A 5816-nucleotide genomic window follows, 5' to 3' on the forward strand; every position below is an offset into this window, starting at 1 on the left:
GGGTGGCATCATGTTACTGCTGTATTTAGGGTTGGTCATCATGTTACTGCTGTATTCAGGGTTGGTCATGTTACTGCTGTATTCAGGGTTGGTCATCATGTTACTGCTGTATTTAGGGTTGGTCATCATGTTACTGCTGTATTTAGGGTTGGTCATCATGTTACTGCTGTATTTAGGGTTGGTCATCATGTTACTGCTGTATTTAGGGTTGGTCGTCATGTTACTGCTGTATTTAGGTTTGGTCATCATGTTACTGCTGTATTTAGGGTTGGTCATCATATTACTGCTGTATTTAGGGTTGGTCATCATGTTACTGCTGTATTTAGGGTTGGTCATGTTACTGCTGTATTTAGGGTTGGTCATCATGTTATTGCTGTATTTAGGGTTGGTCATGTTATTGCTGTATTTAGGGTTGGTCATGTTATTGCTGTATTTAGGGTTGGTCATCATGTTATTGCTGTATTTAGGGTTGGTCATCATGTTACTGCTGTATTTAGGGTTGGTCATCATGTTACTGCTGTATTTAGGGTTGGTCATCATGTTATTGCTGTATTTAGGGTTGGTCATGTTACTGCTGTATTTAGGGTTGGTCATCATGTTACTGCTGTATTTAGGGTTGGTCATGTTATTGCTGTATTTAGGGTTGGTCATCATGTTACTGCTGTATTTAGGGTTTGGTTCATGTTACTGCTGTATTTAGGGTTGGTATTCATGTTACTGCTGTATTTAGGGTGGTTGTTACTGCTGTATTTAGGGTTGGTCATCATGTTACTGCTGTATTTAGGGTTGGTCATCATGTTACTGCTGTATTTAGGGTTGGTCATCATGTTATTGCTGTATTTAGGGTTGGTCATCATGTTATTGCTGTATTTAGGGTTGGTCATCATGTTACTGCTGTATTTAGGGTTGGTCATCATGTTACTGCTGTATTTAGGGTTGGTCATCATGTTACTGCTGTATTAGGGTTGGTCATCATGTAATGCATGTATTTAGGGTTGGTCATCATTGTTACTGCTGTTATTCAGGGTTGGTCATCATGTTATTGCTGTATTTAGGGTTGGATCATGTTACTGGTGTATTCAGGGTGTCATCATGTATTGCTGTATTTAGGGTTGGTCATCATGTTACTGCTGTATTTAGGGTTGGTCATCATGTTACTGCTGTATTTAGGGTTGGTCATCATGTTACTGCTGTATTTAGGGTGGTCATGTTATTGCTGTATTTAGGGTTGGTCATCATGTTACTGCTGTATTTAGGGTCATCATGTTACTGCTGTATTTAGGGTTGGTCATCATGTTATTGCTGTATTTAGGGTTGGTCATCATGTTACTGCTGTATTAGGTTGGTCATCATGTTTTGCTGTATTTAGGGTTGGTCATCATGGTACTGCTGTATTTAGGGTTGGTATCATGTTACTGCTGATTTAGGGTTGGGCATGTTACTGCTGTATTTAGGGTTGGTCATCATGTTACTGCTGTATTTAGGGTTGGTCATCATGTTACTGCTGTATTCAGGGTTGTCATCATGTTATTGCTGTATTTAGGGTTGGTCATCATGTTACTGCGTATTTAGGGTGGTCATCATGTTACTGCTGTATTTAGGGTTGGTCATCATGTTTACGCTGTATTTAGGGTTAGTCATCATGTTTTTGCTGTATTCAGGGTTGGTTCATGTTACTGCTGTATTCAGGGTTGGTCATCATGTTACTGCTGTATTTAGGGTTGGTCATCATGTTACTGCTGTATTCAGGGTTGGTCATGTTACTGCTGTATTTAGGGTTGGTCATCATGTTACTGCTGTATCTAGGGTTGGTCATCATGTTATTGCTGTATTTAGGGTTGGTCATCATGTTACTGCTGTATTTAGGGTGGTCATCATGTATTGCTGTATTTAGGGTTGGTCATGTTACTGCTGTATTAGGGTTGGTCATCATGTACTGCTGTATTTAGGGTTGGTCATGTTACTGCTGTATTTAGGGTTGGTCATCATGTTACTGCTGTATTTAGGGTTGGTCATCATGTTACTGCTGTATTTAGGGTTGGTCATCATGTTACTGCTGTATTTAGGGTTGGTCATCATGTTACTGCTGTATTTAGGGTTGGTCATCATGTTACTGCTGTATTTAGGGTTGGTCATGTTACTGCTGTATTTAGGGTTGGTCATCATGTTATTGCTGTATTTAGGGTTGGTCATCATGTTACTGCTGTATTAGGGTCATCATGTTATTGCTGTATTTAGGGTTGGTCATGTTATGCTGTATTAGGGTGGTCATCATGTTATTGCTGTATTTAGGGTTGGTCATCATGTTAGCTGTATTTAGGGGTGTCATCGTATGTGTATTTAGGGTTGGTATCATGTTACTGCTGTATTTAGGGTTGGTCATCATGTTAATGCTGTATTTAGGGTTGGTCATCATGTTACTGCTGTATTTAGGGTTGGTCATGTACTGTGTATTTAGGGTTGGTCATCATGTTACTGCTGTATTTAGGGTTGTCATCTGTTACTGCTGTATTTAGGGTTGGTCATGTTACTGCTGTATTTAGGGTTGGTCAGTTTGTATTTAGGGTTGGTCATGTTACTGCTGTATTTAGGGTTGGTCATCATGTACCTTATTTAGGGTTGGTCATGTTACTGCTGTATTTAGGGTTGGTCATCATGTTATTGCTGTATTTAGGGTTGGTCATCATGTTACTGCTGTATTTAGGGTTGGTCATCATGTTACTGCTGTATTTAGGGTTGGTCATCATGTTACTGCTTTATTTAGGGTGTCATGTTACTGCTGTATTTAGGGTTGGTCTCATGTTATGCTGTATTTAGGGTTGGTCATCATGTACTGCTGTATTTAGGGTTGGTCATCATGTTACTGCTGTATTTAGGGTTGGTCATGTTACTGCTGTATTTAGGGTTGGTCATCATGTTACTGCTGTATTTAGGGTTGGTCATCATGTTACTGCTGTATTTAGGGTTGGTCATGTTACTGCTGTATTTAGGGTTGGTCATCATGTTACTGCTGTATTTAGGGTTGGTCATCATGTTACTGCTGTATTTAGGGTTGGTCATCATGTTACTGCTGTATTTAGGGTTGGTCATCATGTTATTTGCTGTATTTAGGGTTGGTCATCATGTTACTGCTGTATTTAGGGTTGGTCATCATGTTACTGCTGTATTTAGGGTTGGTCATCATGTTACTGCGTATTAGGGTTGTATCAGTACTGCTGTATTTAGGGTTGGTCATCATGTATTGCTGTATTTAGGGTTGGTCATCATGTTACTGCTGTATTTAGGGTTGGTCATCATGTTTTTGCTGTATTTAGGGTTGGTCATCATGTTACTGCTGTATTTAGGGTTGGTCATCATGTTACTGCTGTATTTAGGGTTGGTCATCATGTTTTTGCTGTATTTAGGGTTGGTCATCATGTTACTGCTGTATTTAGGGTTGGTCATCATGTTACTGCTGTATTTAGGGTTGGTCATCATGTTACTGCTGTATTTAGGGTTGGTCATCATGTTACTGCTGTATTTAGGGTTGGTCATCATGTTACTGCTGTATTTAGGGTTGGTCATGTTACTGCTGTATTTAGGGTTGGTCATCATGTTACTGCTGTATTTAGGGTTGGTCATGTTACTGCTGTATTTAGGGTTGGTCATCATGTTACTGCTGTATTTAGGGTTGGTCATGTTACTGCTGTATTTAGGGTTGGTCATGTTACTGCTGTATAGGTTTGCCTTACAGATGTATAGATAGATCCTGAAACACACAGCCTTACAGATGTATAGATAGATCCTGAAACACACAGCCTTACGGATGTATAGATAGATCCTGAAACACACAGCCTTACAGATGTATAGATAGATCCTGAAACGCACAGCCTTACGGATGTATAGATAGATCCTGAAACACACAGCCTTACGGATGTATAGATAGATCCTGAAACACACAGCCTTACGGATGTATAGATAGATCCTGAAACACACAGCCTTACAGATGTATAGATAGATCCTGAAACACACAGCCTTACGGATGTATAGATAGTCTCTGAAACACACAGCCTTACGGATGTATAGATAGATCCTGAAACACACAGCCTACGGATGTATAGATAGATCCTGAAACGCACAGCCTTACGGATGTATAGATAGATCCTGAAACACACAGCCTTACGGATGTATAGATAGATCCTGAAACACACAGCCTTACAGATGTATAGATAGATCCTGAAACACACAGCCTTACAGATAGATCCTTCGGATGGGGCCACAGTGTCTCCTGACCCCTCCTGTCTCAGCCTCCAGTATTTATGCTGCAGTAGTTTATGTGTCGGGGGGCTAGGGTCAGTTGGTTATATCTGGAGTACTTCTCCTGTCTTATCCAGTGTCTGTGTGAATTAAGTATGCTCTCTCTAATTCTCTCCTTCTCTCTCTCGGAGGACCTGAGCCCTAGGACCATACGTCAGGACTACCGGGCATGATGACTCCTTGCTTCCCCAGTCCACCTGGCCTTGCTGCTGTTCCAGTTTCAACTGTTCTGCCTGCGGTTATGGAACCCCTACCTGTCCCAGACCTGCTGTTTTCAACTCTAATGATCGGCTATGAAAAGCCAACTGACATTTATTCCTGATTATTATTTGACCATGCTGGTCATTATGAACATTTGAACATCTTGGCCATGTTCTGTTATAATCTCCACCCGGCACAGCCAGAAGAGGATGGCCACCTCATAGCCTGGTTCCTCTTAGGTTTCTTCCTAGGTTCCTGCCTTTCTAGGGAGTTTTTCCTAGCCGCCGTGCTTCTACACCTGTATTGCTTGCTGTTTGGGGTTTTAGGCTGGGTTTCTGTACAGCACTTCGAGATATTAGCTGATGTACGAAGGGCTATATAAAATAAACTTGATTTGATTTGATGATCCTGAAACGCAGTCTTACGGATGTATAATAGATGCTGAAACGCACAGGATTGTTCAATATCACCTCCAACTTTCTGATTGTTCTTCAGAGTTAAATATTTGTCAAAGCTGCCTCTGAATATAAATTACTTTGTATCTGCTAGGAAGGTTTACTAAAACTGCAAATTAATTTGCCTTTAGATACTGTATCAACTGCATGAGGTGGACTAGGACAGATATGTCTGGGCTGAAGCCAGATGTAATAACATCTCTGATGTTGATAGCAGATGTGATAACTTGGTGCTGCCTCCATGTTGTTTTGTCCTACTCTATCCTCATCGCCAGGCACAATGCATATAATCCTGGGTTAACAACAATTCCAAAACTGGCCTTAATGGGAGTGACCACAGAATTCTATTAGAGTGACCTAATGAGTAAAGTATTTGTCATTTCATTTTTTTGCGAATCACATGACTGTTATACGTGGGAAGGGTTAGGGGGAAGGTATTGTGGGAGATGATTGGTTGGTAGATTAAGTTGATCAATCCAAAAGCCTATGAGCAGGGAGATTATCCGGGTCTTTCTGTATTGGCTAACGAAGGCCACGTTATCCATTGTGATATGTCAGTTCCCATGGGGGTTTGGGGCCTGACATCTGCAGAGCTGTGTGTGACTCCTCTGTTATGACTCAGACAGCTAATGCATCATGATTCCAACATAGACAGTATGTTCCTGAGAAGAGTAGGCCTGTATATAGTATGCAGTCAGTGGAGGATTACGAGCCCTATTAAAAGGCATTTCAATTCATTTACTTGTTTTTGTGTCAAAAAAATAAGGTCTATATGCGGTATATGGGATAGAAAGATCATGATAACTGACCTGGAACACTGCTGTTGATACAGAACATCATGATAACTGACCTGGAACACTGCTG

Source organism: Salvelinus namaycush, unplaced genomic scaffold (assembly GCF_016432855.1).
Source record: "Salvelinus namaycush isolate Seneca unplaced genomic scaffold, SaNama_1.0 Scaffold207, whole genome shotgun sequence".
In the NCBI taxonomy this organism is placed as follows: domain Eukaryota; kingdom Metazoa; phylum Chordata; class Actinopteri; order Salmoniformes; family Salmonidae; genus Salvelinus; species Salvelinus namaycush.